The sequence below is a fragment of the Diabrotica virgifera genome, chromosome 4 (assembly GCF_917563875.1).
Source record: "Diabrotica virgifera virgifera chromosome 4, PGI_DIABVI_V3a".
Taxonomy (NCBI): Eukaryota; Metazoa; Arthropoda; class Insecta; order Coleoptera; family Chrysomelidae; genus Diabrotica; species Diabrotica virgifera.
The window spans coordinates 156,270,252-156,278,212 of record NC_065446.1 but is presented as its reverse complement, the minus strand read 5'-3'; positions in this window follow the sequence as shown (position 1 = coordinate 156,278,212).

Sequence of the window (7,961 nt, the reverse complement as noted above, 5' to 3'; positions counted from 1 at the left end):
TTTTTGGTCATATTGTCAGAAGACCCTGTCATCAAAGGGATACAACTAACACTGCCAAGAAAGTAAGGCTACCTGAGAAAATGAAAAGCCACAATAGAAATTATTGAAAAAGGAAATAAACGTTTCCGAAAACTGGAATATCAGACTATAGTGTACTTTAAGGCCCCAGTTTGAGTCCAATACCCAAAAAGTTAGTAAAGTTTGTATTTCCAAATAACTCAATGAAGACACTATTTTTAAGTAGTAAAAATTTACTTTAACGAAAATGTTAAATTAATGGATTAACCTCACGTTGTAAGTTTTTTTTGCTTTTTTTATACAATGTATTTCATATTTAATTTCATTGTATTGCTTAATAATTATATACCTTTTAACTTATTTTGACAAAGTTTATTTTGCGAAATCTCGATAGTAACAAAGAGTTTTTCTTATCCTGCTCCTTAGAAATAAATGACTGCATCCCTAATTAAAAAGCTAGAGTCTATATATATTTAAATCAAGTGAAATAGAGAATGTGGAGAAATCCCCTTACGATTAATTCACACATCCACCATTTTGGGTTGGGAAAATTTTTTGAATAGAATTAAAGATCCAAATTATCCAAATACATTTCTAAGAACACATTCGTACGAGTGGTCGTTAAACCAGTAACTTTGGATCTTTTGATCACTGAGTGTGTTTCTTTTGTTTTTTTGTTGTTTTTTAAACATATATTTTACTTTAAGTAATTAGGGAATTAAAACTGGAGACTGTCATTGTCAGACTGGGCGTAGATTTACGCTCCTGCTATGTCTAGGTCTCGAATGTTGTTTTGTGATTGGAATGTGTCTGAAGATATTCAACCTCTCATCTTTACTGATGAGCCCAGAGAGGTTGAAGAGGGCGAAACACATTTCTGAGAACTGGTGTTTGGATCTTTGATTCTATTCAAAAAAAATTTTCCCAGCCCGAAATAGTGGATGTGTGAATTATTCGTTATGGGGATTTTCCACATTCTCTATTTCATTTGTTATATATATATATATATATATATATATATATATATATATATATATATATATATACAGGGTGGTGAATCGGAAAACGGACCATAGGAAACTCAATGTTAAATTTTAAACTGTTGAATTCCTGCTTCCCTAATTATGTTACATCAAAAGTCATGAGAAGTTATTTGTAGAGGATTGAAATCTGTATTAAAAACAGAAGTTACAATTGTTCTACAATTTAAACACATTCCAAAATTTTGAAAAATATAATGTATTTACCGCAGTAGGTACGTGTGGGCATGTTAGGCCACACGTTACTATTTAACTGACAGTGAGCACACTATTGACTGAAGAAAATATCTTTTTAATACTTTCTCCTTAACTGAGAGTATCTGATCAACTTTATTGTGTTTTAACCAATAAATGATAAAATAAATAAAGAAATTGACAGTTCAAATTGTTAATATAATAAATTCATTGTCACCGAATGCAATCTTATACACATTATTGCACTGTGTGTGGCGTAACTTTGGCGTATTTCTCTGAAAATTGTATTATATTTTTACAAAATTTTGAATAATTATTGTTCGTAGAACAATATTAACAGTTGTTTTCAATACAGATTTCAATTCTCTACAAATAGTTTCTTATGAATTTTGATGTAAAATAATTAGGAAAACAGGAATTCAACAGTTTAGAATTTTACATTGAGTTTCCTATGGCCCGTGTTCCAATTCACCACCCGGTATATATATATATATATATATATATATATCAAAGTCAAAGGTAAAATTCATTGGGTGTGCAGCTGGAAATGAAAGCCAAAGTGTACTCTTTTCAACTTGCTAGCAATATTTCGTTTAATTTCTTAAACATCATCAGGCCAGTTGCTACAAAGTTATTACAAACTGGTGAAATTGTGCAATTTACATAATAAGTTAAAACACTTACTTGGATGAGCTTGTTAAGCCTCGAAGCCTTTTTTCTATGGAGAAAAAAAGTTCCATGAAGAACGCCAAAGTGAAAAAAACCAACATTGGATTTGGTGTACAGTGAAAGGCATAATAACTCACACAACCAAGTGTATTAATTTCCGTGTGTGCCGGAGTAGTCAAAATTACTTAAATTAACATTTAGGACAAACAATTTTACGAATACATATACGAAACACTTAATAATTCAACATTTTGATGTTGCCATGTTGAGAGGAGGGCGTGAAAGCAAAGTACCTCAAGGTCACAGCGGTCTGTTAGCTGTCATTATACGGAAGTGTCAGCCAGAGCTAGGCAATTTTTAGTTTAAGTACAAGTTGTATTAAATTGATAGATTTTTTGTTAAGATCAAGTAAGATCATTCTGTTGTTATTTATTAAATAAAGAATTTATAAGGCAGATTAGTAGCGATTGTCTTTTTTATTTTATTCATGTTTGTACTCAATGATTAAAGAAATGCATACAATTGTAATAATAATTAACTTCTTTCTACAATTTGGTGGTATAATTGTAATCACAAATAGAATGCAGAAGGGTAGACCACTTTGTAAAGAGGCATATACATATACCCACACACACACATACATATACACACATGTAATACATGTGTACACATACATATGTATATACATACATAGCTAATACCTCCACATTCCAAGGTGTCAAGTGTAATGGTAACTACAGAATCTAAAAAGCAAATTCATTGAACTAAATTATAAATATTGGTAGTTAAGGATGGCAAAATAAAGAGTGGCTATATGACAAAGGAGCACTAAATTAAAAAAAAATACTAAATATTATTTATGACTATATTCAACACATAATGAGAGATAAAAATCACTAATAAAGATTGACCAGAACAACTGATATCTTGAGAGGCAACCAAAAATTGTGATATATGAAACGAACAAGAAGTTTGTAATAAACAAGATGGTATTATTGAGAATCGTCTAATAAACTAACTTGGTTATTATTTGTGTCTAGCTTTAACAAAAAGGAATAAATTTCGCTTAGATGTTGTATATCTGATTTAGTGTTAATCACGTTGTCAGTTGTTGCAATGTGGGTCATTTCCAAAAAAGTCTTCTTTTGTAAGATGTTTCTTTTTCAAGGATCTTGGCATCTGCAAAGTTCATTTTGTGATTGAGGGTGTGTACGTGGTTGGCTAGTGTGCATCTATCTGGATACAGTCTACAGTCACTTTTATGTGTTATTATTCTATCCTTCAGTCGTCTAGATGTCTGGCCTATATATTTGCCATTACAATCACTACATGGAATGCAATAAACCACATCAGAAATTTGATCTTGTGGGGTTGGATCTTTAAGTTTGGAAAAAATAGAATTTACTGTTAGAGAGGTTTTATTAGTTATTTTAATATTCTCATATGATTTAAAGATTCTTGTCAGTTTTGGTGTCAGTTCTTGTATATAAGGTAACACACAATATTGTGGAGGAGTGTGATTGTGAACAGTGTTTTGTGTGTTAGTATCTGTAGATGTGCCAACAGATGTTGAGTTGATTGGAGTGGGCTCTAATGGAGTATTGTACAACAGACTTTTGAGGAGAAGTGGTGGATAAGAATTATCAATAAAGAGATCATACACTATTTTAAGATTTTTTTGATGGAATGATTTATCAGAAATGTTTATTCCATCAAAAAAATCTTAAAATAGTGTATGATCTCTTTATTGATAATTCTTATCCACCACTTCTCCTCAAAAGTCTGTTGTACAATACTCCATTAGAGCCCACTCCAATCAACTCAACATCTGTTGGCACATCTACAGATACTAACACACAAAACACTGTTCACAATCACACTTCTCCACAATATTGTGTGTTACCTTATATACAAGAACTGACACCAAAACTGACAAGAATCTTTAAATCATATGAGAATATTAAAATAACTAATAAAACCTCTCTAACAGTAAATTCTATTTTTTCCAAACTTAAAGATCCAACCCCACAAGATCAAATTTCTGATGTGGTTTATTGCATTCCATGTAGTGATTGTAATGGCAAATACATAGGCCAGATATCTAGACGACTGAAGGATAGAATAATAACACATAAAAGTGACTGTAGACTTTATCCAGCTAGATGCACACTAGCCAACCACGTACACACCCTCAATCACAAAATGAACTTTGCAGATGCCAAGATCCTTGAAAAAGAAACATCTTACAAAAGAAGACTTTTTTTGCAAATGACCCACATTGCAACAACTGACAACGTGATTAACACTAAATCAGATATACAACATCTAAGCGAAATTTATTCCTTTTTGTTAAAGCTAGACACAAATAATAACCAAGTTAGTTTATTAGACGATTCTCAATAATACCATCTTGTTTATTACAAACTTCTTTTTCGTTTCATATATCACAATTTTTGGTTGCCTCTCAAGATGTCAGTTGGTTCTGGTCAATCTTTATTAGTGATTTTTATCTCTCATTATGTGTTGAATATAGTCATAAATAATATTTAGTATTTTTTTTTAATTTAGTGCTCCTTTGTCATATAGCCACTCTTTATTTTGCCATCCTTAACTACCAATATTTATAATTTAGTTCAATGAATTTGCTTTTTAGATTCTGTAGTTACCATTACACTTGACACCTTGGAATGTGGAGGTATTAGCTATGTATGTATATACATATGTATGTGTACACATGTATTACATGTGTGTATATGTATGTGTGTGTGTGGGTATATGTATATGCCTCTTTACAAAGTGGTCTACCCTTCTGCATTCTATTTGTGATTACAATTATACCACCAAATTGTAGAAAGAAGTTAATTATTATTACAATTATATGCATTTCTTTAATCATTGAGTACAAACATGAATAAAATAAAAAAGACAATCGCTAGTAATCTGTCTTATAAATTCTTTATTTAATAAATAACAATAGAATGATCTTACTTGATCTTAACAAAAAATCTATCAATTTAATACAACTTGTACTTAAACTAAAAATTGCCTAGCTCTGGCTGACACTTCCGTATAATGACAGCTAACAGACCGCTGTGACCTTGAGGTACTTTGCTTTCACGCCCTCCTCTCAACATGGCAACATCAAAATGTTGAATTATTAAGTGTTTCGTATATGTATTCGTAAAATTGTTTGTCCTAAACGTTAATTTAAGTAATTTTGACTACTCCGGCACACACGGAAATTAATACACTTGGTTGTATGAGTTATTATGCCTTTCACTGTACACTAAATCCAATGTTGTTTTTTTTCACTTTGGCGTTCTTCATGGAACTTTTTTTCTATCGAGGCTTAACAAGCTCATCCAAGTAAGTGTTTTAACTTATTATGTAAATTGCACAATTTCACCAGTTTGTAATAACTTTGTAGCAACTGGCCTGATGATGTTTAAGAAATTAAACGAAATATTGCTAGCTCGTTGAAAAGAGTACACTTTGGCTTTCATTTCCAGCTGCACACCCAATGAATTTTACCTTTGACTTTGATATTAATTAGACAGCTGTGATCATCCTTCAGTTATATATATATATATATATATATATATATATATATACAGGGTGGTTCATCTTATTCGCCTCGGTCTCTGTACGGAAAACCACTTGATATTTAAAAAAAAATTCTTCACAGAAATATACACGGCCTTTAATACTACAATCTAAAAATTATGTGAATTATACAGGGTGCTCCAAAAAAGAGTGGTATATCAAAGTTATATTTTTTCTTATGGAATGCCCTATATCTAACACCTTAAAAAATAAGCTATACTTTCATAAGGGTTCCCTTTACCTAAATACAGGGTGTTTTGATTTATTTCGATTTTTATAAAAATGTAAGGTTTTAGAAAAAAATAAATATTTACGAATCTAAGGAGCAGTAACAAATTATTTCTTGGATCTTAATAACAGACTATTTAGCATACTTAAACAGATGCTTATTGCAAAGAAATTTCTTACAGGGTGGTCAAAATATGAGATTGTTGTATTAACAAATTCAAGCTGTAATAACTTACTTATTTTAAATGGAACACCCTGTATCTTACTAGTCTATCGCGTAGAAAATTTACTTAGCTTTCAATTTGTATTAGGGTTTCCTATACCTATCTTTTTACAGAGTGGTCAAAATATTAGATTGTTTTATTAACAAATTCAAGCTGTAATAACTTACTTATTTTAAATGGAACACCCTGTATCTTACTAGTCTGTCGCGTAGAAAATTTACTTAGCTTTCAATTCTTATTAGGGTTTCCTATACCTATCTCCCTTCATTTTTTAAATATTTAAAGATTTCCTAATTTGTAAGCTTTAAAAATTAGAATTAAGTACCTATGTCGTGGTTATGTACAACACATCACCAACACCGGCAATATACTTAAATGTCAAGAGAGTTTCGTTAATAAAATTTACATTTTTATCATTTAATCACACAGAGTGTTCTTATTTTAAATGACATACTCGATATTCTATTCTTTATAATGGAAGATATTTAAAATCTCTTCAATTCCATGTAAATATTCTCAATACACATGTTATTCTGTAAATATAAATTCCCATGTTATTCTGTAAATACCATTTTTACATATTTTTGTACAATAGGGTCGTTTTCGTCAAAGTAGCCATTGCATTTAATTGTTTGTAATTGCGATTCAAAGATTCACACAAAAAGTGGTGTTCTTAAATTTACTCAATAACCGTTGGGATAAGATATGGAATATACTTATACGGAATGAAATATAATTTAAATACCTTCCAGAATACGGCATCTAATATAGAGTATGCAGTTTAATATAAACATATTATTCAATGTCACATGTAGGCCAAAATCAACTAAAATAATACAACACTCTGTGTGATTACATAATAACAATGAAAATTTTATTAATGACAGTATCTTGTCTAAGTATATTGCCGGTGTTGGTGATGTGTTGTACATAAACACGACATAGGTACTTAATTTTAATTTTTAAAGCTTACTAAATTAGGAAATCTTTAAATATTTAAAAAATGAATGGAGGTAGGTATAGGAAACCCTAATTAGAATTGAAAGCTAAGTAAATTTTCTACGTGATAGACTAGTAAGATACAGGGTGTTCTATTTAAAGTAAGTAAGTTATTACAGCTTGAATTTGTTAATAGAACAATCTAATATTTTGACCACCCTGTAAAAAGATAGGTATAGGAAACCCTAATACAAATTGAAAGCTAAGTAAATTTTCTACGCGATAGACTAGTAAGATACAGGGTGTTCTATTTAAAATAAGTAAGTTATTACAGCTTGAATTTGTTAATATAACAATCTCATATTTTGACCACCCTGTAAGAAATTTTGTTGCAATAAGCATCTGTTTAAGTATGCTAAATAGTCTGTTATTAAGATCCAAGAAATAATTTGTTACTGCTTCTTAGATTCGTAGATATTTATTTTTTTCTAAAACCTTACATTTTTATAAAAACCGAAATAAATCAAAACACCCTGTATTTAGATATAGGGAACCCTTATGAAAGTATAGCTTATTTTTTAAGGTCAATTCAATAATGTCATCAGATATAGGGCATTCCATAAGAAAAAATATAACTTTGATATACCACTCTTTTTTGGAACACCCTGTATAATTCACATTATTTTTAGGTTGTAGTATTAAAGGCCCTGTATATTAATGTGAAGAATTTTTTTTAAAATATCAAGTGCTTTTCCGTACAGAGACCGAGGCGAATAAGATGAACCACCCTGTATATATATATATATATATATATATATATATCCTGTAATGATGTTACCTAAAGTTAAAATGAAATATGCTTAAATACTACTTATTCTGGAAGTGTGAATCTGGGTTTTTCTTGGTTCATCCTTGACATTAAAAAAAGCAAGCCGGATTTTTTTCACTTGTTTTTTATATGTAACTGTTACCACATGGTCTTGTCTTTAGCTGTATTAAAGTTTTTAAATATTAACTATACATTTAAATGTTATATACTTATACA